This window comes from Symphalangus syndactylus, chromosome 9, assembly GCF_028878055.3.
Source record: "Symphalangus syndactylus isolate Jambi chromosome 9, NHGRI_mSymSyn1-v2.1_pri, whole genome shotgun sequence".
Lineage (NCBI taxonomy): Eukaryota > Metazoa > Chordata > Mammalia > Primates > Hylobatidae > Symphalangus > Symphalangus syndactylus.
This window is the reverse complement of record NC_072431.2, coordinates 92,292,375-92,317,970: the sequence shown is the minus strand read 5'-3', so window position 1 is coordinate 92,317,970 and position 25,596 is coordinate 92,292,375. Positions and strand designations below refer to the sequence as shown.

The 25,596-nt window shown below is 38.6% G+C and overlaps 1 protein-coding gene and 1 long non-coding RNA gene across 17 annotated transcripts in view; one reads left to right on the top strand and one right to left on the bottom strand.

Annotated features, from left to right (window-relative positions):
• The window catches only part of LOC134731442 (uncharacterized), an 80,409-nt gene extending 75,502 nt beyond the window's left edge, over positions 1-4,907 (bottom strand). Inside the window, exon 1 of the long non-coding RNA XR_010113716.1 lies at positions 4,720-4,907. This is a non-coding gene — a long non-coding RNA (uncharacterized lncRNA). The remainder of the gene's footprint in view (positions 1-4,719) is intronic.
• Positions 4,810-25,596, top strand: part of STARD3NL (STARD3 N-terminal like) — a 48,374-nt gene continuing 27,587 nt past the window's right edge. For 2 of the 16 annotated variants that reach the window (XM_063609668.1, XM_063609663.1), the window contains exons 1-2: positions 4,894-5,076; positions 9,079-9,407. The gene's annotated coding sequence lies outside the window, so the exon portion shown is untranslated. Of the gene's footprint in view, positions 5,077-5,744; positions 5,801-9,078; positions 9,408-25,596 lie in introns of all 16 variants that reach the window. The other 14 variants (XM_055293380.2, XM_055293375.2, XM_063609671.1 and 11 more) reach the window with 12 other exon arrangements.

Genomic DNA, 25,596 nt, shown 5'->3' with positions numbered 1-25,596 from the left:
TAAAGATCAGGCTATGTGTTATAAAAATCAGACTCCCAAGTTGTTTCTTTATCTACTAAGTTAGATTGTGATGCATTGTGAAGGAACTCAAAGTATGGAGACAGCATCAGGTCAATGGCCTCCTGTTTATTGAATTTAACAATGGCGATCAGAAGTATTGCCATCTTAACTATATTGTCTTCAAGTTCTTGAATACAGTATGCAATTCCAATTATTTAAGTATTAAATTGCCTTTAGCAATGATTTTCAGTTTTCAGTATACAAGTCTTTCATTGTTTAAATTTATTTATAGGTATTTTAATTTTTGAATGCTTATGTAAATGACATTTTCTTAATTTACTTTTCAGTTTGTTCATTACTAGTGCACAGAAATACAGCTTAAATTTGTGTTAATCTTGTATCTGCAACTTCGCTAAATTATTAGTTCTAATTGTGTCATTCTTGTTTTTTCAGATTCCTTGGAATTCCCTAGATACAAGAACATGCCATCTCTGAATAGAGTTTTACTCCTTCCTCTCTAATTTGTATGCATTTTATTTCTTTTCCTTACCCAACTGCTCTAACTAGAACTTCCAGTACAATGTTGAAGAGCAGTGGTAAAAGTGGGCATCCTTGTCTTGTTCTTGATCTTAGGGGGAAAGCTTTCTTTATTTCATTATTGAGTATGATGTTAGGTAGGTGTTGGTTTAGGAATTTCCCTTCTTTTCTTAGTTTTCTGAGTGTCTTTATCAGGAAACAAGGTTGATTTTTTTCAAATGTTCTGTGTCAATTGACATGATCACATGGTTTCTTTCATTTTATTATTATGATGTGTTAAATAAACTGATTTTCTTTTGTTGAACCACCCTTCCATTACTAGGATATACCCCACTTGGTCATAGTGTATAATCTTTTAATATGCACTTGGATTCAAATAGCTGATATTTTGTTGAGAATTTTGAGTCTATATTCATATAGAAATATTGGTCTCTAGTTTTCTTATGGTGTTTTTGTCTGGCTTTGGTATGAGAATACTAGCAGCCTCATAGACTCAGTTAGGAAGTGTTCCCACCTCTTCAATTTTTTGGAAGAGTTTGAGAAGGATTGATGTTAATTCTTTAAATGTCCAGTAGAATTCACCAGTGAAGCCATCTTGTTTTTCAGGTTTTGATGTTGTTGTTTTTAAAGGACTGATTAAATCTCTTTGTTATAGATCTGGTTATAGTTCCTATTTTTTCTTGAGTTAGTTTTGGCAATTTGTGTGTTTCTAGGAACATGTCCTTTTCATTCAGGTTATTTGTCAGCACACAACTGTTCACAGTCAAATCTTACAATCCTTTTTCCTTATATAAGTTTGATATAATGTCTTCACTTTCATTTCTCATTTTATTTAATTGAATCTTCTCTTTTTCTTTTCAAATTTGGGGAGTTCTGAGACATTTTTCTCCTCTAATGTACTTTTTCTTTTTCTCTCTCTCTTTTCCTTGTGTGACTTGTGTAATATATATTTCAGTATCCTTATTGATATCCCATCGGTCCCTTAGGCTTTGCTCATTTTCCTGTTACTTCTTTCTACTCCTAAGACTGGATAATTTCAGTTTTCCTGTCTTAAAGTTTACTGATTCATCCTTCAACATATGAAAATTGTTTCTTGAAATTCTCAAGTGAAGTTTTCATTTCACTTATTTGTACTTGCAAGCCCAAGATTTTCTATTTGGTTCCTTTTGATAATTTCTATCTTTTTATTGATACTTTCCTTTTGTTTATACATCATTACCCTAGTTTCCTTCAGGTTTTATGTTCATGGCTTTGTGTCTGGAATTGGTGGGTTCTTGGTCTCGCTGACTTCATGAGTGAAGCTGCAGACCCTTGCGGTGAGTGTTACAGGTTTTTGTTTGTTTTTTTTTTTTTGACGAGGTCTCGCTCTGTCACCCAGGCTGGAGTGCATTGGTGCAATCTCAGCTCACTGCAAGCTCCGCCTCCCAGGTTCATGCCATTCTCCTACCTCAGCCTCTCTGAGTAGCTGGGACTACAGGCGCCCACCACCATGCCCGGCTAATTTTTTGTATTTTTAGTAGAGACGGGGTTTCACCATGGTCTCGATCTCCTGACCTCGTGATCTGCCCTCCTTGGCCTCCCAAAGTGCTGGGATTAAAAGCGTGAGGCACCACGCCTGGCGAGTGTTACAGCTCTTAAAGGTGGCATGTCCAGAGTTGTTTGTTCCTCCCGGTGGGTTTGTGGTCTCGCTGACTTCAGGAGTGAAGCTGCAGACCTTTGCAGTGAGTGTTACAACTTTTAAAGTCAGCGTGTCTGGAGTTGTTCATTCCTCCCGTTGGGTTCGTGGTCTCCCTGGCTTCAGGAGTGAAGCTGCAGACCTTCGCCGTGAGTGTTACAACTCATAAAGGTAGTGTGGACCCAAAAAGTGAGCAGCAGCAAGATTTATTGCGATGAGCAAAAGAACAAAGCTTCCACAGTGTGGAAGTGGACGCCGGTTGCCCCTGCTGGCTCGGGTGGCCTGCTTTTATTCCCTTATTTGGCCACACTCACATCCTGCTGATTGGTCCATTTTACAGAGTGCTGATTGGTCCATTTACAGAGTGCTGATTGGTCCGTTTTTACAGAGTGCTAATTGGTGCATTTACAATCCTTTAGCTAGACAGAAAAGTTCTCCAAGTCCCCACCCAACCCACAAGCCCAGCCAGCTTCACCTCTCAGTTTCCTTTAGTTCTTTGAGCATATGTAAGACAGTTGACTTAAATCATTATCTAGTAAGTCCAATATCTGGGCTTCCTCAGGAATGGTTTCCAGCAATTTCTTTGAGACTTCAGAGGCTGCACTTGAGTGAATGCAATTAAATCCACAATGTGATGCCTCTACATATTCACCAGAATGTATAACATTTAAAAAGGAAAAGAAAAAGGAAGACACAAAACACAAATGAGTATAGTAATTGTTGGCAAAGATGCAGAGTAACTGAAATTTTCATTCATGGCTAGGGCATGTATAAATTAGTAAAACCTAAAAACTATTTGGCAGTGTCTACTAATGTTGAATATATTGAATATATACCCTGTGCATAGTAATACCACTTCTAGGGATCTTCCAAAATCAAATGTGTAACTATGTGCATCATAAGACACGTACAAGAATATTCATAGCAGCGTCATTTGTAATTACCCCAAACTTTAAATAATCTAATGTCAAATAACAGTAGAATAGACAAGTAAATTTTGGAATTATATAAAAAATGAAAATGAAACTTATATTCTTGAATATGGATCAATCTTACAAATATAGTATTAAACAAAAAGAGCCACATAAGAGTACATATTATGTATGACTATTTATAGAAATTCAAAAGCAGGCAAAACTAATTTGGTGGTAGGATTCAGAATTGTGCCTATTTGTGTGTAGGGGTATAATGACTAAGACTGAGCATGAGGAAAGCTTCTAAACTGCTGGTAAACATTTAAAATTTTGCTATGAGGTGGTGGTTACACAAGTTTGTTCACACTGTCACTAAGACAAGCACTTATGATTATTATACTTATTTTGTATATGTGTTATGCTTTAAAAGGTTTTCACATCTATCAGTTTATAAAATTTTTTAAAATTGTATTTTATCAGTTTTGGCAAGGATACAGGGAAAAATTGCTCAAATACTAGGAGTGGGAATGTAAGTTAAAACAACTACTCAGGGGAGCAGATCAGTGAAATCTATTAAGGATTTACATTGTGCATACTCTGTGATCCAGTACATTCTCTTGTTGGTATCTGCACTCTAGAGAAATACTTGGACCTAAGTACAAAAAGGCATCTACGTATATATTTACGGTACCATTGCTTCTCATAATAATATTAATAAACAAACGTGAGGGTGGGGGAATGGTACATTAATTAGGGGAATGCTACATTAATTATATCTGTATATATATACATATTGGTTCTGAGGACATGCAGCATTTTCAGAGAATGAGGTAGATTTATATACAGATATGGAAAGATTTCAATGCTGAGTGTAAAAAAATAACATCTACACTTGCAAATGCACAGGAACTAGGAGTCATCATCTACAGACTGGGTTTGTAATTAGAGCCTAAAAGGGATATAAGCATAATTGTAACGTTTAAGCTTTTTTTTTTTCATGGACATAATCTTACTTCTGTAATTTAAAATTAATAACGACACTTAGAACGACTTTGGAAAAATATGCAAATAATGAAATGGGGATCCAAAGAATGTTCATTGTATACCTCTGTACTTCTAAAAATGTGAATAACTGTGGCATCTATTGGGAGAAAAGTTTAATTAAATTTTAAATAAAACAATAAAAGGTGCCTAACTTCGTGTGAAAACAGACACATAGATATAATTAAAAGTGACTACCACTTAGAGATGTTAGTTATGAACTAGGAGAGCTGAGAAAAGGTATCCTAAATAGGTCTGGGGGAAGTGAGAGTTAGAAGAGGTGACTCTTGAGCTGAGTACGGACATAAAAATGGTATGCCCTGTTTTCATTCCTGGAGGGCTCAGCATGAGGTGCCCAAGAGGCCCCGAAACCCATTTCCATGCCATTTTCCCACGAGCTGGAGCATAAACCCCCACCGAATGAGTGAAGGGAAGCGGAAGGCTCAGAAACGCGGACGAAGAGGAAGCGGACGCTTGTTAAACCGTGTGATGCACAATGCGGGAAAGTCCAACCAGCTCCGTGTTTCAAAGCTGGATGCCCAGATTTCTCACCCATTTCTACAGGCAGGCCGGCCCGCCCTCTCCCTCCTTCCCGCGTCGTTTACTGGTCAGTAGAAGATTGACACGTCATCTGACCAATAGGTTGGCTCCTCTATGGCGGCACTCAGGAACCAGTCGAGTCTTTGGTCCCTCGAGCGAGATGCGAGCTCTGTGCGTCGACGTCAGCGTGCTGACGTCACGGGCCGGAGGTCCCGGGGCTGCTGGGTGCGGGCGGTGGGCTGCGTATCGTCCGCTGGACTGGGTCCCGGGTCCCGCCCCGCCAAGCCCCGCCCCTCAGGCCAGGGCGCGACCGCGGATCCGCAGTTCCCGGGCCAGCCTGGGGCGGCCGGCCAGGAACCACCCGTTGAGGTAGGCTGGGTTTCTCGTTCCCCTATTTGACAGGTTGGAAAACTGAGTCTCCTGGGTCAGATGACTTACATGGGGGCGTACAGGGGACCCGCGGACGGAGGCCATAGCCTGGTCCTGTTCTGTTTACCGAGTCCTGCGCGAGCCTCCAGGGGAGGAGGAGGGGCGAGGCAGGCTGTGCTTATAATGGACACAAGAGTGAAGTTGCAGAATGCTGAGCCCCGCTTCTCCCACGGCGTGGGCAGGGATTCAGGGATGGATATAGGTAGCAGGAGTGTCCCCATTCCTCCAGCCTGCGGACCCTGAGGAGTCCCCGGTGGGGCCGGCCCCGGGCTGGCGCCATGGGCCCCCAAGAAGGACCAAGAATTGGTGACTGGGTGTAATGCGTGGGTTGTCCAGACATAGGCGGTTGTGAGTCTCTTCTATTCATTGAGAAAAGTCGTGTTCAAAAAAAAAAAAAAAATGAAAGCACGAATCATGAATGTTCTCCCTGTGGTTTCAGTTCACTGCTTCGCCTACTCATAGATATCTCGCCATTGTTTGAAATCTTAGTTGCTTGAATACTTTTGATTTAGGGTTAGGGATTTTTCCCCCTCTCTTTTAGTTCAAACATGGGTGGACATTGTGGAACTTTTCTTTGTTCACTATGTCATTTGTCTTCTGTTTCACAGATGGAATCACTGAATTCATCACTTGACACAGTACTAGTTTGGATAAGTTTAGCAAGGTAACCAAGTAACGGGTCTAATTAAATCTTTACTGGAATTAGTCCAGTTTGCCATATTTCCTTGTTAGGAAGAGTTCTGAAAGGTAATTCCCATCTATATACCATCTACCCATACGCCTCTTTCTAGAAGCAGGATCTCACAAAACGACTTATGGTATCCTTGTTTTATTTATGGATTCTGATAATTAAGGTGGTGGATTATTCATGTTCATAAAATGAAAACATATACAATATGTTATGTAGAAGTCACTGTCTTTAAAATCTGTCTCAAACATTGGTTTTTTAAAACTGCATTATTGCATTGCCTGAAACTGCATGAAAGAAACGAAATGAAACAGCCTCTGAGGGATATTACCTTACTTATGTTCACAGAAGGATGGTGATTAACATCATTTAGATTTATTCATTGGACAGTTTGTCTGAGTGATTGTCTATGCCACTCATTGTTTTAGGTTTTAGGTTTTAGAGATTGAGTAGTGAGCAGTTTGGATAAGGCCCCTACCCTCAAAGATTTAACTTTTGATGGAGAATATAATAAACATGTAAATCAAAGAGACAAATTTAGATAGGAATAAATGTCAGAAAAGATATTACTGGGTAGAGAGTTTGAGAGTGACTGGGTTGTATGGAGAAATGGGATGGTCAGGGAAGACCTCCCTAAGGAGATAACATGAGGTGACATTTTGGGTGATAGCTGAATGTTTAGCTGAGTCAGCCATGAGAAAATGGGCTGGAAGTTTCTAGGCAGATATAAACAGTGTAAAGGAGCTAAAGGAAGAATGAATTTGGCATGTTCCAGGGACAAAGGAAAGCCCGTGTGGCTGGAGCTGAGTGAACCTAGGGGAGGGTGAGGTGAGGGGACAGTGGTCAGAGGTGACACTGGAGAGTTGTACAGGGATTAGATCATCTTGTATCCCGTGTGAGCATTACAGGCAGGCAAGGGAAGGATAATTTGTGTATTGCAAAGTCTTGTTTTCTTTTAGTGATACTCAAACTCTAGCCAACTCTCTGCTTTGTTTTGGTTATGAAATCATTGCAGTAATTCATTGTGTATATATTTTTTCTCCAGAGTCCCTCTTAATGAAAAGATCTTGTTTCCTTCAGCACCTTATCCGATGTAGTTTGTTTCCTTTCCTTTGTTATATGCAGAACTCAAAGTCTTTGCTTTTTCTTAAGCTCCCTGCTTTTAATCCTTTCTACTTCCAACCGTGAATACTCTTTATTACCTATACCTGCCTTCCACTTGGAAAGCAGTAGCAATTGGTCCCTGCTCTTCTCCAAGCCAAATTCTAGGAAGCTGCATTGGCAAGTGGATTATTGTTCTTCATTAGAGCTTGTATTACTGACCAGGAACATAACGCTTGCCTTTATTTAGTACTTACGATGTGCCAGGTATGTTACATTCTATTCCTTCCAACATGTGGCAAAGGAAAATATTAAGCCTTTTTGATAGTGAAGGAAACTTACACTTCAGCTACTGAGCTAGTACTGATGGAGCTTGGATTTGAACTCCCATTAGGTTTACTCCAAAGCCTAATTCATTCTACCCCACCTCCTGTTAACCTCCAACCTCGCTACCCTGAGCAGCAAGTCTCTATTACTTAAAATTATGCTTTATGATGTGGCATTTTAGAGATCATATGATTCACCCCTCTTAGTTTAGAGCTAGGGCTGTGGAGGCCCAGAGAAGGTCAGTGAGTTTTAAAATAATGCACCTAATGGCCAAACTGGTATGAAATTTTCACCCTGCTCATTTTCAGGCTAGTGTTTTTTCTGCTATGTTTCCTTCATGAAAGTCCCCTATCAATATATTGCTGTATATATAAAAATATAATATTTCAACAGCATGAATTTATTGTCCATAAACTTGTATAAGTTAATTTTAAAAAGATGAGACGTTGCTTCTTGGGCTACAATAATCCTTTGCCTTATTTTCCTTCCCTTTTCTGAACAATGAACAGGTATAAACTTTCTGGATGAATCTGGTTTCTGTTAATAGAAAGCTGTGGTTTAAAAATGACTTTTAAATTTTTGTTTTAATTTTAGAAATGTTTGAAAAGGAGTTTAAAATGTGTTACTATTTTCCTAGCCTTAATCTTATGCTTAGAAGTATGGGAATATTGCCTAGAGTTTGCTAACTCATAGTTTCTCTTAGCAAGTAGAGTTTCTTCCTGTTATTGAGGAAGCCCTTAGGTCAGCGATATAACTTCTTTTTCTTAGTAATATGTTATGTTTAAAAATAAGTCAAAATCAGTTTATAAATTAATACAAAAAAGAAAGCTGTTAACAGTGGTCTTAAAATTTAAAAATCCCCATTATTTATTTCTAAGGTTTGCATATTTTAGTAATTATGAGTGGAATATGGTAGATGAATAATAACAGACTAATAAATAGCTTAATTTACTTTCTGTATGTCTTTTTGACTCTCCTGTAACTTAATAGAATTTATCTTTTTCTTTAGAATAATTTTAATGGAATTAGTATCTTCTTTTTTAAATATTGGAAGGTACTTAAGTTTAAGCAAAAGAGAGTTTTTGCTCTTTAGGCCATAATATCAACACTAGACATCCTGGCTATCTCTATTCTTTAAGATTGTTCATGCAACTCATGCCCATATTCTGAAGACCCAGGTCATCATGATTTGACCGCCATCTTTTGCCATGAGGCTAGTGCCCCAAATTAGACTCCTGGTCTTTGCCTCAGGCTTTCCAGCTTCAGTGCCATTACTTGTTCTGCTTGGAATGCCCTCTGGATAGACAACTCCAGCCAGCCAAAATTCTACCTGTCCCTCTTTAAGTCCACTCAAATGCTGCTTTATCAATAAAGCATTTCCGGTGTCTCTATAACAGAAGCCTTCTTTTCTCATAGCACTTTTGGGAGCCTCTCTTTGACACCAGTTACCAATCCTGATATCTTTACTATTGCACTATTACATACACAGGTGTTAAAATATATGTTGACTTTAGCTTAAAAACTTGACAATTTGTGTTATGTACAGGCACAGTTTTTTGCAGATTGTAGAGCCCTGTTATTTACACTTTCATCATTTTATCTTTGAGAGACACACTGTTAGGCTTTTCTCAGCTTTGGTTCCACAGAACCTGTTTTCTGTTATAGTTAAGGGTCTGCTTTCTGCAGTTATCAAGGGGTCCTTTGAGAAGAATTCATGTCTTTGGGCTATAAATGTTGAAGGCACACTGTCACAAATACAATCAGTGTTCACTGTGTTTATGGTATTGGAAAATACTAACAATGATTTCTACTTTTTAATATTACAGATGAGAAAACTGAGGCCCAGAGAGACTAGCCCTGTGTTACTTGCAGTGCTAGGCTAAGAAGCCTGGTCAGTACCCCTGGTTCATGGCTGCAGAGGCTTGTAGCAGGCCGTCATCAGTTCTGATGTCCTGTGTTGGAACTCCTGTCAGCCTCTTACACGATGTATCAGTACAGCTCAGGCCTTTCCAATTGTTTTGCTTGCTTTATTTGTGAGCTGACCTGGATCTGGAAGATACCTCTTGTGGTGAATCAAGATTAAAGCTTTAACTCTCACCAGGAATCCCTGACTCTGAGCTATTTAAGCCTGGAGGATCTTCCTGAACAGGCATGGGTATGGAATCAAGTTCAGTAGGCTCTTTAGTTTAAAACCCTTCTCTTCTTCCTCTCTAGTTACAGTTTTCAAAATAGTATTGTGAGACTAGTGAGCATCCTCAGTGTATTCAATCTGGAGTTTGGAGGAATTTGGCCCAGCACCTTTCAAGTTGCAGTAATCATCGGTTTCTGTGTCCTGTATTTTCCAGGACGGTATACTTTTCAAATACTGTGCATTATTGCTCACCAAAGTACATTGTTGTTTGCTTTTTGTTTCAGGAAAATATATTCTCAGAATTATTTTTTAAAATTAAGCATTTATTAAATTAATGATGTAGAAACTGGATTTCAAGTACCTTTTTCTATTTTAATTGTATGTTAAATTCCTCAAAGGTAACACAGAGGGTGTTAGACTTTTCTCTAGCCGAGGGAAGAACACCAGGCTAGAGAAGGAACAAGACTTGCCTTGGGCATTGGTGGTAATAACTGATGCATATAGAGGGCTTTCTTTGTGCCAAGAGTTGTTCTAAATGCTTTGTGTCAGGGCTTCTGTTCCTCAGCACTGTTGATATTTTAGGCTGGGTGATTCTTTGTTGGGGACTGTTCTGTGCATTGTAGGATATTTAGCAGCATCTCTGGCCCCTACCCACTAGAAGCTAGTGGTACCTCCTCTAGTCATGACAACTAAAAATGCCTCCAGACATTGCCAAATGCCTCAGGTCTTGGGGGGTGTGGGAGGGGGAGTGCAGAATCCCCCTCACCACACCATTGAGAACCACTGTTTTATATAAACTGATTGATTCCTTATAGCAACCCTCTAAGGTAAGTTGTAGTATAATTGTCCCTGTTTTACAGAAGAAGAAACATAGGCATAGAGAGGTTAAGTAATTTGTCTAAGGTTACACAACTGGGAAGCAGCAATACTGGAATGTGAAACGAGGAAATTCTCTTGCTGAGCTCTCACCCAACACAGCTGACTCAGACCGGCCACCAACTATTAGGGCTCCACAGACCCTATAAGCCAGGAGGAATAATAAATGCCAGCAGGGACCAGGCAGAGCTGGGAGTCAGCAAGGTGGCTGAGTGGCAGACTGGTAAATGGGGGAGTATTTCCACAATTGCCTGTTTTTAAAGAGGAGCAAGAAATCTGGATTTTATTTATGTGAAAAACTCACATCTTTAATATTGCAGTTAATTCGGTGTTTAAGAAACGTTGTGTTCAAGACCAGCCTGGCCAACATGGTGAAACCCCATCTCTACTAAAAATATAAAAATTAGCTGGGCGTGGTGGCAGCTGCCTGTAATGCCAGCTACTTGGGAGGCTGAGGCAGGAGAATCACTTCAACCCAGGAGGCAGAGGTTGCCATGAGCCAAGATTACACCACTGCACTCCAGCCTGGGCGACAGAGCAAGACTCCATCTCAAAAAAAAAAAAAAAAAAAAGAAGAAGAAAAAGAGAAAGAAACATTGTACAAGCCAACAAATACCATCACCTCTGTACGGACAAGATTTGGCCCCAGACTGTCAGCTTTCAGCCTTCTTTGTGTGGACTGCAGCAGTGTGACGTTATAGGGAAGTGTGCATTCATTTGATTTAGGAAATGAGGTGGATTCTGTGTGGAGGGCAGAAGATCCTCTTCGTTGAAGACTAGAAATGAAGGTGGGTGAGGTGGAGCTTCTGGACTAGAAGGGGCCATCCCGCCCACTCTGAAATTTGAATGCTCTGCAGACTAAGTTCAAAAGTTACCTACTCTTCCTAACTTTGAAGAGTGTTATTCATAACTCTTTCATGACCTCCACTTGTCTGGGTGTTAAAATAGATATTTTATAGGACACTGAGAAAACATCGGTTCTGGACTTGACCAGCTGTGTCCTGGAGAAACCACAACCATACCTCTTTGTTGACAGCCAGTAACCAGTGGAGTCCATGTTTGCACTCTTTCAACGACGAGGCTCTCTGCCAGCTTTTGAGAAGCAATGGACTCTTGCTGGCCTTTGGAAAATTTTCCTTGTCCTCAGGACCTGGCCTCCTCAGTAAAGCCTGCATGCCCTTGGTGTAAAAGGCAGGTGCACACTCCTTTGCTGACTTCCTGGCGCTCTGTGCCCTGTGCACACTTTCCATTCCGGCTGCACTTCCTGTGGCTCCCTCACGTGGGGCGTCTCCAAATTGTCCAGCTTCTCACTGTTTGCAGGCCTGCTTGTGTTTCTCTTTTTAATTTAGTCTACCTTCTCCTTGAAACATAACTTTTTGTTTCTTTGAAAGTCTCATTTTCTCTAAGGCCAGCCTTTTCAGTAAGCCTTTCTGGTCATACAAACCAGAAGTTCAGTCTTCTTTGTATTATAATTATCTTTGACTCTGATTTTAATTATTTATGTAACTGTATTACCCCCTGTATCAAGCTAAAGGAGGTATTACCCCCTGTATCAAGCTAAAGGAGGTATTACCCCCTGTATCAAGCTAAAGGAGGTAATACCCCCTGTATCAAGCTAAAGGAGGTAATACCCCCTGTATCAAGCTAAAGGAGGTAATACCCCCTGTATCAAGCTAAAGGAGGTAATACCACCTGTATCAAGCTAAAGGAGGTAATACCACCTGTATCAAGCTAAAGGAGGTAATACCCCCTGTATCAAGCTAAAGGAGGTAATACCCCCTGTATCAAGCTAAAGGAGGTAATACCCCCTGTATCAAGCTAAAGGAGATAATACCCCCTGTATCAAGCTAAAGGAGGTAATACCCCCTGTATCAAGCTAAAGGAGGTAATACCTCCTGTATCAAGCTAAAGGAGGTAATACAGTTACATAAATAATTAGAGATCAGTTATTTAAGATTGAGGATCAGGACCATGTCTTTTCCATTTTATTTCCTGCATAGCATTTAGCATAGTGTTTTACTTATGGGAGATGCTTAATGAATATGTCCATTTGTTTGGGTTAGATGGGTTCCTACTCATGTAGTGATTTCTTTCTGTTTCTGTATACTTGTATTCATTTTTGTAGTGTGTTATTAGAATGACTTCACTAAATAGCATTCAAAATATATTGGAAAGAGAGATTACCAATATAGTTAATTTGGGAGAGTTGGGAACATTTTTATTAATTTCATTGTAAATGAAATTAACTGGAGATTAAATATTCTTGGCTTATTTAATATACTGCTGACCCTTGAATAATACAGGTTTGAACTGCACAGGTCTAGTTGTATGTGAATTTTTTTTAAATAAAACAGGGACCTGACCTAAAATAGTTTTCACAGCATGTGGAACTCATGTATGCAGGTGGTCCTGGAACCAATTCCCTGCATATACCAAGGGAGGACTGTACCATATTGAAATTCCAACCATATGTGTAAGTTTGTCTAACTTTAGTTAGCAAGTACTCAGATGACTTTGTACTTTCATACAGTGATAGTTGCAATTTTTAAACTAATTGAATGCCTAACACATGCCAAGCATATCTTTGGGTGCTAAGAATATAGAATGTTCTCTAGGAGTTTTCAGTATAGTACTGAGAAGAAGACATGAACAATATGTGAAACGTGAAAGACTAGAGGTGCTCTTAAAGGTATATGGAATATATATTATACATACGTGGTCAGAGAAAGTTTCATTGAGGAAGTGATACCTAAGCTACCTTGAACAATTAATAGGCTTATTGCTGTTAATATGATAGTTTGATGGTTCAAGGAAAAGGCATTCCAGGCAGAGGGAGAACTGGGGCAAAGGCAGGATGGCGAAACTTCCTGTGTCAGTCCATATGTGTCGCTACCTATAGATACCTTAGGCTGGATAATTTTATAAAGAAAAGAGGTTTAATTGGCTCACAGTTCTGCAGGCTGTACAGGAAGCATGGCTCAGCTTTTGGTGAAGCCTCAGGAGGCTTACAATCATGGCAGAAAAAAAAGCTGGAGCAGCATGTCACATGGCAAGAGCAGGAGCAAGAGAGTGAAGGGAGATGCCACACATTTTTAAACAAGCAGATCTCATGCGAACTCAGAGTGAGAGCTCACTCATCACCAAGGGGATGGTGGCAAGGGGATGGTGCCAACATATAGTATATGATACATACTATATATAGTATATAACCTATATAGTATATAATATATACTATATATAATATATAACCCATATATACTATATAGTATATATGCTGCCTATATATATATGTATTTCCATAGTCATAATTTTCTTTATCACTTGTTGCATTATTTGAGAGCAAGTTTTTCAAGAATGGTGCTAGTTTCAAACTTTTTTTGAGAACTTTGTGAAATTAAAGAGATCCTGCTACTTTTGTTGTATTCTCTGCCTCTGTAATGGGCTCTGAGTCTGTTCTTATTATTAGACTGTAAAGCACACTTTATTTTCTGAATATTTTAGCCTGTAGTTGAATTGAGTCTTGTGATTAGTGGTCTTTTTGTGATTCTGTTTTCTAAAACATGAGTTAGGCTGATGATAAAGGGGATCACAAAGTTACTTCGGTTGCTGATCTTCTTGAGGGTCTCATTTTCTTTATGACTGCCTAAGAAGTCTTTCAGAGAAAAGGATACTGGTGATTTTTAAAACCTAGGCGTCAAGATTTTGAGACTGACTTTCCCTGTCTGTCACATGCGCTAATCTTTGGACTACAAACCTTTATCTGTGGTATGATTCACAATTTCTTTTTGGACCTATGTGCTGTTCTTGTATATCACATCATAGGAGATAACATATGCAACTTCTGCCTGTTGGTAGATACCCCTGGGCATAGATGTGAATGGCACACTTTTCATTAACCTGCTCTATTTTGTGACATGGGGAGTTGGTCTCAGCTGTCTCCTGGGGCAGTTAAAGTAACATCTTCCCTAGCATTGCTGTTAGTGTGCCACTTCCACCAACCAAGAGCCACCAAAGGGACAGTGAGTAGAAGATGGCTCTGTCAACTGGAGTGACATTTTCAGGAACACTTATCTCCCACATTCCTGAGGAGTTTTATGTTGTTGAATGAAAAGAAACCTAGCTTGTCTATGAATAGCTGTGCTGGCTTTGCTGACTACTTACCAGCTGGCCCCTGGGAATTCAGCTTCTGTTTTCTCTGTATGGAAAGATAGGTCTGGGGAGGCGTTGAAGAATGTGTGATGAACACATTCTTTGGGATGGATAGTTACTAAGAGTACACTTTTAGCCACTTGCCTATGATTCCTAGGAGAGCAGTGAGCTCACTGCTGTGGATACTATTGATTTTCAGATCTAGATTAGTAAGATCTCAAGTCCTGTGCTGAAAGTTGACAGCATTTGTTTGAAAATTGCTTGTAGTGGCCGGGCGCGGTGGCTCACGCCTGTAATCCCAGCACTTTGGGAGGCCGAGGCGAGCGGATCACGACGTCAGGAGATCGAGACCATCCTGGCTAAAACGGTGAAACCCCATCTCTACTAAAAATAGTAAAAATTAGCCGGGCGTGGTGGCAGGCGCCTGTAGTCCTAGCTACTCGGGGGGCTGAGGCAGGAGAATGGCGTGAACCAGGAAGGCGGAGCTTGCAGTGAGCCGAGATCGCGCCACTGCACTTCAGCCTGGGTGACAGAGCGAGACTCTGTCTCAAAAAAAAAAAAAAGAAAATTGCTTCTAGTAAGTATTGAAGGAATGATATTATGTGATGCAGAGATGTCCGCATATGCATTGGAAAATATTTCAAGTTCCTTAATTGAGGGACCTTCACCTGTCTAGATAGTAATATGACTCTTGACTCCTTCATTGCCAAGGCTGGTGATACATCTCTAAGAGGAAGTTGTAAATATTCATAGGAATATTTTTATGTACACTGAGGAGCAACACGACTCCTCGAGTGCTGGTCTGCTGATGGTTGACAGAACTAATGAGTCAAAATTGGCAAAAATAATGGTAACTTCGCACTAGCCATCAGGTATTTTATAACTGATGTATTGTGTGATTTTTTTAGGACAGCTAAAAGTAGATTTTGTTATGAGGGACCAAGGAAAAGTTCTGGAAAAAGACAGTGAACAACCAAAAAATCAGCAGTATTTTGTACTTGTGGAAGTGACCTTATTAGTCTCCTAAAGGAAAAATTGGGTTACAAATAGCTCTGTGACATGGAAGATTAAAACAAAGGAGTTTCTAGGTGAGCTGTGGAGAAAATACAGCCATGTGCTGCATGACAACATTCAGGTCAACAATGGACTGCATATATGATGGTGGTCCCATAAAATTATAATACCATATTTTTGCAGTATTGTTTCTGTGTTTAGATATGCAAATACTTCTCATTGTGTTACAGTTGCTTATAGTATTCAGCACAGTAACGTGCTGTACAGGTTTATAGGCTAGAAGCCATAGGCTGTACCATATAGCCTAGGTGTATAGTGGGCTCTACCATCTAGGTTTGTGTCAGTTAACACTGTGATAATGAGGAAGTCACCTAATGACGCATTTCTCAAAATGTATCCTTGACATTAAGTGACACATGGCTGTATTTAAGTTTAGGAGTTAGAGCCAAAGCTGAGAAAGGAGGAAAAAGCTGCAAAATCAATTTGAACGCCAGGAGAAATCCACTATGAGGAGAATAAAAGGTTGGAGACAATAGAAGCTGGAGGAAGGTAGCTGTAGAAACCCCGTTGTTTCAGTTACTTTGGGCTACCTGACAGCAGCTTCTAAAAAAAAAAAAATGAGAAACAAATGAAAGAATATTCTTAATCCCCAGGGCCCATCTCGAGAGAGACTTGCGTTGAACGAGTGGTGAGACCCAGCTCCAGCATGCCAGCTGGCTGACTCAGCCCATGCTAGTGAAATAACTGACTACCAAGTTGTTGACCCTTGCAGGGTTGATGAGCTAACAAGTATTTCGTACCACCCAACGTTGCTGGGCAGCTGTGTGGCATCTTCCCATTTTGCCAACCTGTAGTCTATGGAACAACTTATATACTTTGTCAAATGTCTTTCCTCCTTCTGGCTTGCTCTTCTTTGCCTGGACCAAGCAACAGTCCTAATGGCATGGTTATTGTCAATAATATATACTTGATTTTTTTTCCCTCTCTTCAGTCATTGCCTTGTATTATTTATATATCTTCCCTATTGACTAGATGTAGGTTCTGCTGAGAGCATGAGACCTCTTGTATTACCTTTGAATCCTTTTCAATGCCTGTGTGGTATTACATTTTTTCGGTGTTCAACACTTACGGTTTACTAAAATGGGAACTCTTAGTGGACTTACATAGGGCCCACTTCATAATTGTTTTCTGTTCTAAAATAGATACAATTTATTAGGTTTTTTTTTTTTCATTTTTATGGCATAGAAGAATATTCTTATTTCTGCCTATCTTATGTTTTAAAATTTCATCTCTATGGTCCCCTGAATTCCTGATTCATATCCAGCTGCTTACTTTATCTTGACTTAGATATTAATAAGCATCTCATGCTTTATGTCTAAACTGAACTGATATTCTTGCTCAAAACTGCTCGTTGTCTAGCTTCCCGCTTTCACTGAATAGCACATCCATCCTTCCAGTTTCTCAAGCTCTAAATCTTGCAGTTCTGTTTTAGTCCTCATTTTCTCCCATACCCCATGGCTAATCTGTCACCAAATGCTTTGGGCTCCTTATTTAGAACTAATCTATTCTCATCCCCTCTACTGCCCTCACCCTATTCTATGGAGTCAGTACATCATCTCTCTCCTGAATTATTGCCGCTGTCTCCTAACTGGTTTCCCCACTTCTTTGCTTCTTTCAGCAGAGCAGCCAGAGAGCCTCTTAAAACTTAAGCTACATTATTTTTCTCTTCTACTGAAAATCTTCCAATGTCTTCCCATCTCATTCAAAGACTTTGCAGTGGCCCATACACAAGGCCCAGCCCTTTGTTAACTGATCTGTCATCATCTGAGGCTCTTCCCTTCTCTCACTTGGCTGCAGCTTCGCTGGCCACCTGGCTGCACTCCTCTGTGACCAGTTCCACCCCTCCTCAGAACTTTTGCCCGTTCTTCCCTCTATCTGCAGTGCCCTTCCTCCTTGTATCTACCTGGCATTTCTCCCTTATCTCCTGCTAGTCGTTGCTCAGATGCTGCCTCAACTAAATAATCTTGACCTCTCAGTTTAAAATGACAATGTTTCCAGCCCTACTTTGTCTTCCATCCCCTTCCTGTAGAAGGTAAATTCTGTGAGGATAGATGTTTTGTTCATCACCATGGGAGTGCTCAGAAGGGGACCTGACACAATTTTAGTGCTCAAACATATTTGTGGGGTGAATGAAGTAGATGTGGTATATTCTTGGCAAACTTGAATTTTCAAACATTATGAAGTGCAATTCTTAAACCATGTAGTTCACATCCAGATTCAGCTTCTCAATGTATATTTTAGGTTTGTCTCGTAAATTATGAAAACATTGATATGCATTTACCCAGCCATCTTTAAATCTTAATATTTATCTCTGCATTACATGTCAAATGAAAGTTTAGTAATATTTTTAATATTCCTATAGGAAATAGATCACATAGAAATAGCATTGCTTTAAAAAACAGTTGGAGTTCGGGAGATAAATTAATGTCTGCCAGAGGAGTGACTTAAAAGCACCATGACATGTATTTTTCCCCTTTAATTTTTCTAAGTCATTGATGTTAATTTCTAAATAAATCTGAGTCTTAAAGCAGATTGTTGAAAGGTTAAGTTCTGTTGTGTGCGCACAATTACTTTTATCTGCTGATGGTAACCGAAATCATTGAAGGAGACAAGACTACAAAACAATGACCAAACTTTAACAGGCAGCCTCGGATGTGTGTGTGCGTGTGGGAAGAGGGCAGAACACAGAGCATTCAAGAGTGAGAAGATTTATTAAGATGGAATGAAAGCATTAAGTACATCCCAAATGAATATAAATAACACTAGAAAATATGATGCCTAGAAAATAAAGATTAAGAATAACACCATGGAAATAATATATAAAGATGTTACCATGGAGTTGGGCTGTTGAAATTCATAAAGAAAAGTAAGGAGAGGAGCAGAAGGAAGTGCAGTTGAAATGTGCATCCAAGTGTAATAAGTCAGCCATGTGAATTAAATAACACATGGTGTGTCTGAGCCTTGGTAGGTGGTGCTTTGTAAAAGAACTGTCTTTCTCCAGGGGTCCCTGAGTTCTAGTGCAGGGAACAAATGAAGGAGCAACTTGGCTTGTAAAAGCTTGTGGTGTATGTTGTACACGTTTTTATTAAGACCTGAGCAAACTTTAGACCCCAAACCATTGGATGATGTGACTCCACTATTTCACATACACCTTATAGCAGCAACAATAATAAAAGACCATTTTCAGTTATATAAGTGACATTGGCTCAAAATGCAAATAGAATGACTTCTATCTATAGTCACGCATGCTTTAGAAGCCTTTAACTATCTCCATTTGTGTTTAGGTAATTTGATAGTTGTATTAAGGGTAGAATGATTTGGGTATCCGGAATTATTATATGGGTTTTCCTTTAAGTCTATCAGTGCAACTCAAACTGTTGTGTACACAGGAATTATTATACAAAGGTACTTATACAAAATTCATATGCATTCTGTTTTATAGCATGATTTAAGAGGTTTTTGAGGATGTTTGGTTTCTCTTTGCCTTTAAGTGTAGTACATACTTAAGAGCAAAGTTGGTCTCATGATTTTTTTGCCATGAAAATTTGCCTTTGCTTTCTTTGCTATACAGTAGTTATCTCTTATCCATGGACAGTACATTTCAAGTCCCCCCAGGAGATGCCTGAAACAACAGATAGTACCAAACTCCTATAAACATTTTGGTTTTACTTATACAATAATGGGCAGATAGCATATGCAGTGTGGCTATTCTGGACAAAGGGGTGATTCATGTTCTGGGTGGGATGGAGTGAGATAGTGGGGGATTTCATCATGCCACTCATGATGACACACAATTTAAAACTCATGAACATTTATTTCAGGAATTTTCTGTGTAGTATTTTTGTAGTTCACGTGTTTCAGGTAACTGAAACTGGAAAGTGAAACTGCAGATAAGGTTAGGGAGGGGGATTATGGCGCATACATATGCTACATATGTGTATGTATACTGTATGCATCTTATGTTTAAATGTATTCATACTGTGTGTATATACTGTGTATCGATAGACAGGTACAGACACAGCAGTGCCATCTCAAAACAGCCTTATGCCCTTAACGTTTTTCCAAATGAATCAGAAATAAGTTGCATACATGATGACACTTATCCTTTAGTACTTCAGCGTGCATCTCCTAAGAATAAGGGCATTCTCCTGCATAACCATTACTAAACTGTAATCAATTCTCCAATTGACTTTTGTGGCTTTTGTTTTTTAATTCAAGATTCATTCTAGGCTTGTGCATTGCATTTGATGCTTGTGTCTCTTTATGCTCTTTTCTATTTGAAGAGTATTCACACCACTATCCTTTTTATTTTTGTTTTTCACCACATTGACTTCTCTGAAGAGTCCTGGATAGTTGACTTGTAGAATGTCCCATATACTGTTTATTATTATTATTTTTAATTACTAAATTCGAGTAAAACTTCTGGCAAGGATTTATCATAATTGATGTTATATAGCTCTTGTTGCAACACATCAGAAGGCAGGTAATGCCAGCTTGCTCCAATATCGGTGATGCTGTTTGATTGCTTGGTTCAGATGGTGACTGCCAGACCTCTCCACTGTAAAAGCATATCATCCCCAATGAAATTATTAAATAATCTGAGAGATGCTGCTTTGAAACTATAATATCATATCCCCCAACAACCTTTTAATAATTGCTGGCATCCATAATGGTCCTTGCCTGAATCCGTTACTACCCTGGGAGTTGCAAACCATTGATTTTTCTAATTTTATTATTCCTTTTACTTTTTTATGTGACTTTTTTCTGTATAGAAGAACTCTTCCCATGCCATCTGTCTTTTATTTACAATATTACCATGGACTCATGGAATTTTTAAATTTGTCCAATGTAAATTCCAACATTACTGTCATTATTCATTTTTATGTTCAAGTTGTCCCAAATGGACCAGGGGGAGCCCCTTCATGACAGCCTACACAATTTTTTTAATGGTTATAACTTTTTGTGTCTTCTTTAAGAAATCTTTGCAAAAAAGATGGCAAAAAAATTGTCCTACACATTCTTCTGAAGCTTTGTATTTTTAATTTTTATGTTTAGGTCTGTAAATCATCTTAAATTATTTTTTTACCTGGTGTGAGTTAGGGTTTCAAGTTCTTTTCAGTTTTAATATCTGGTTGTTTTCTGCACTGTTTGCAGAAAACAGACTTTATTTTCACCATTGGATTACTTTGACAGCTTTGTCAAAATTGAAATGACCATATATGTGTGTGCCTATTTATATACTCTCTATTATGTTCTATTGACCTATTTGTTTATTCTTATGCTAGTACCATACTGTTTTGATTACTGTAGCTTTGTGGAAAGTCTTTAAGCTAGGTAATGTGTCTTCTATTTTTATTTTTCTCCTGGATTGCTTTGGACAGGCTTATTTCTTTGTATTTTGTATACATTTTAGAATTAGCTTGTCAATTTCTATTTAAAAAAAGCATGGTGGGATTATGATTGGGATTGAGTTGAATCTGTAGATCAGTTTGAGGAGAATTGATATCTTAACAATATGAATTCTTCCAATCCATGAACATGGTATATCTCAATTTATTTTCAACTACTTCCATTTCTCTCAGCAGTATTATGTAGCTTTCAGTTTTGCGATATTGCATATCTTTTATTAAATTTATTTCTTAGTGTTTTGTTTTTGATGTTATTTTAAATGGCTGCCTTGCCTTTCTTTTTTGCTTTCTCTCTCTCTTTCTGTGTCTAGTTTCTTTTCCCACGCCCCCTGATTGAAGGAACTGGTAAATATATGAATCACAAAATCATAAAAGTGAGCTCTTGTTAACAAAGGTTTGTTGTTGTTGTTTGTTTGCTTGCCTTTTTGAATGGAAGGCAAAAGTATGTGGCATGATAGATGTAATTATAGAGGTCTGTACACTCTTCTCTGATAGGGGCAGAGAAGTTTAGAAGAGTAAGAGGAAACAAAGGTTTCCCTGAGAAAATGGGCTTTGAATTAAGGCTTATCAAATGGGTCAGAACTTTAGAGATAAGGAGAGTGGCACTCGAGGTGCTACTGGAGAGAAAAATGCAAGCAGAGGTTTGTGAGAACGTAATGTCTTTAGGGAACTGCTTGTGATTTTTTACCATGATGAAGTGGCTGTGGAGAAGTAGGCCAGTGTTAGATTAGGCAAAATTAAAGGGTTTGAGCTCTACCTGAATGAAGTTCCCAAGAAACCATTTAATAAATTATCTCATAAATTTAATTTGCTTCTCTAAAAAATCGGCTGCTGTCAACTAAGTGCTTTTTTAAAAAAATTGAACTAATGCTTAATGTTTGGAAAATTTCCTGTTACAATTCAGATTTCTTGGCTTCCACTGATAAATAGAAGTCTGCCCTCTCTTTCCACACATATAGCCCCTGAAGATTGGGCACACACTCCTCTCCTGTTTGTTTCTCCTTGTCTCCTGAGGCCAACGGTCAGTTTCCAATTTTCTTTCAGCTTACATTGTTGTTTTTTTTTATGTCAGGGATGTGTTTCTCCCTGGCTCTGTCCAAAATCGTTCTCTCTCTATGTGTTTCTCTGTCTCTTTCAGAATAAGAGACTTAGGGAGCCACATTTTAAGAGAGTGAAACAGATACCCACTTGGAAATGAAGGGTTGTCCTAAAAAGTTTGAAATTATGCAAGTTCCCCCTGCCACCTGCCTCCAATTAAAAACCAGTCAAAATGTACATAATTTCAAAGCTTTTGGCCTAAATGAATTGTAAGTTGTGTTCGTGCATGCTTTTGAAATGCAGTGAAACGTTTTAATGAGTAAACAGAAATGTCTGTCCTCCTATTAGGATTAGTTTGTTGTTGTTGTCGTCCTCATCGTTGTTGTTGTTGTTTTGAGACGCGTCTCCCTCTGTCACCCAGGCTGGAGTGTAATGGCGCGATCTCGGCTCACTACAAGCTCTGCCTTCCGGGCTCACGCCATTCTCCTGCCTCAGCCTCCCGAGTAGCTGGGACTACAGGCACCCACCACCATGCCTGGCTAATTTTTTGTATTTTTAGTAGAGATGGGGTTTCACTGTGTTAGCCAGGATGTTCTCGACCTCCTGACCTCATGATCCGCCCGCCTTGGCCTCCCAAAGTGCTGGGATTACAGGTGTGAGCCACTGCGCCCAGCCAGGATTAGTTTTTATCTATATGTGTTTTGAATTATGTGAGGTTTTAGGAATAAGCTCTGATATGTTTGTCCTACTTGTGGGAGCTGTTCTGAGGTTTAAGTGACATAATGTATCTTAAGTACTCAGCATTGTGCCTGACACATTAAGTCCCAGTGTGAGGAAACTCTATTCATTTTGTTATTGTTATTATATGATATACAATGTTATGTAATATATAATTATGTTATATTAATATGTGGGGTTAGTTTATACTTTTGTCCTGTTGTATGTTGCAATCTTTAATATTCTTGTTTTGTTACATGTTCTTGTTCAGATAATGTCAATATTATCCTAGCTTTATTTAATAATAGGATAGCTTTCCTTTTTAACATTCTGAATCAATATGTAGGATTTCGTCTTTTATTTCAAATATTGAAATGCCTATAAAACTGTCTAACTCCAGTCCCTTTGCTAGATAATTATTTTTCACTTTTTTCACTATTCTTTTTTTTGGAATGGTTTATTCTATTCAGGTCATTTGCTTCTTGTTAGTGTAATTTATATATTTCCAGAGTATTGACTTCAGTTATGGTTTTCAAATGGAATTTAAATATTACTTATACTTTGAAAATGACGTCTTCTTTAGTGGTACTTGTATTCCTTTATTAGTACTCCCTTTATTAGTACTTTATATTTGCCCTTTTAAAGGACTGATCATTGGGTTTATCTATATATTTTAAATTTATTTATGAAGTGTTCATCAAGTGCAAAAGTAGAGTTTTTGTTATAAAGAATCACATTTTTCCCACTCCCCAGCTTGCAACAGTTATCGTCATCCTCCTTTTGGATTTACTAATTGTGTTCATTGTTTTTCTTTTTTCTTTTCTATCCTTTTCCATATAGAATAGTTGCAGCTTTCTAACTTTATTATTTAAATGCCTAATTGTTTGATTTTATTCTTTATTTTAAAAGTAATTAAATTACTTTAAGGTAGTGATTTTGATAGTAAGCCCAAGTTTACAGCTTTCCACTGTTTTTACTGTCATTTTTTTCCAATAGTTTGTTTTACTTTTTAAATATTTTTATCCCAATGTTATTTTAGAAAATAGTACTATGTTGTGGAAGTCTATTTTATGCACTGCTCATTCTCTATAGAGTTCCTTATTGCAAGATTTATTACGTGTTTTTTGGTGGTCTAGTTTTGTGATCAATTTTATAAATATGGCTTACCTCCTCAACATAGTATATAGTCTATGACTGTAGAGTTTAAACTAATTATCTGTTTTAAAATTTGTAATTATAGTATTGAAATAATCTGTATTCATATCATTAAAATATCAAATAGGCTAAAAAAGTAAATGTCAAAACCTTTCATTGTGATTATAATCTTCCATTTAAATAGCATTTGCCTTTTTTTTTGTTTCTAAAACATTTTGTATCTCTGTTCTTTCTGATAAAGCATACACTGATACTGAGTGGTGAATATTAAGCCTAATTTTATATATATATTTGGACTGAGTCTCGCTCTGTAGACCAGGCTGGAGTGCAGTGGCACAGTCTCGGCTCACTGCAACCTCCGCCTCCCTGTTCAAGTGATTCTCCTGCCTCAGCCTCCTGAGTAGCTGGGACTAGAGGTGCACTGGTCACTGTGCCTGGCTAATTTTTATATTTTTAGTAGAGACAGGGTTTTATCATGTTGGCCAGGCTGGTCTTGAACTCCTGACCCCATGTGATCCACTTCCCTCGGCCTTTCAAAATGCTGGGATTACAAGCGTGAGCCACTGCACCCGGCCACACTTACCAGTTTTTAAAAATCCCAGTATTAGCCATACTTGCTGAGTTGAAAGAATATGTGTCAGAATTTTCAGAGCTTAATTATGCACCTTGAGTTATTGTGGACTTATTAAAAGCCTTTGTGTGAGCTGTGAACCTCCTCTGACTTCTATTGGGTGTGAATTAGTAATCATACCCAAATACTTGCATGTCAGAATAAACAAATTATTGTATAGTCAAGTTCAGTGATTCTAGCTTTGCTTTGAGCTTGCTAACTGTAGTCCACTTAATAATTCCAGTTAAGGAAAATTATTGATAATTACCTGTAAGTTTATAAAGAGATACTGGGGGAATATCTGAGTGATGATACAACCTTTCTATAATTCTTTTTTGGAATTACCACTTGCATGCCATGTACAGAATGTGCGAATATTTTGTAATAGCTATCCATCATTTAGATTGTGTCTGAATAATATCTCTAGAAGTTCCCAAAAAGCAGTTTGTAGCTGATGGTGCCAATGTAGGTCATTAGAAACACTTCTAGGCTCCATCTCCCAAGAAACTACTCCGTATTATCACACTGGTGACATTATTCCTGTTTGAACCTAGACCTTCTCCTTGTTAACTGAGAAACCTGATTAGTCAGCAGCTTAAAGAGCCCACTTGCAAGTGGCTTTGCCTTGCATGAGTAGGCTCATGTCTGTGTCTGCATTGAACACCTTAACTGCCATGTGGACTGAATGTTTGCTTCAACCTGACCAGCCTGTTGTTTCCTTACATAAAATATTACATCTTACTCAGAAACATGGAATTAGAAAAAGGATGTGGGAGGTATGCAGAGGATTATTGAATTGTTGTCAATTAATTATAGGAATCACTTGGCCAATGGATGGGAGATAGTTGATGCAGTGTCACATTGGATCATGACACTCCTTTTCCTGTGTTTTCCTGGCTGACCCATCCTCTTTCTGATGGGCACATTCCCTCTTCTCTTTAGACTTGAGCATGTGCCTGTCAGCTTGTTCTCATTGCTTGGCTTGTGAGCTATTTTGTTTCTTTGAGGATATAGCACATCTACTCTGATTCATTATGTGTTTTTTTAATAGTGTAACTCTCAGTATTACTTTGTTTCAAAATTATTCCCCATTGTAGACCTGATGATATATATCTATGGAATGCTTTGTAGAGTTTCATACATAAACTTCTTTTTCTCTGTTTCTTTTTTTAAAATTTCACTCATT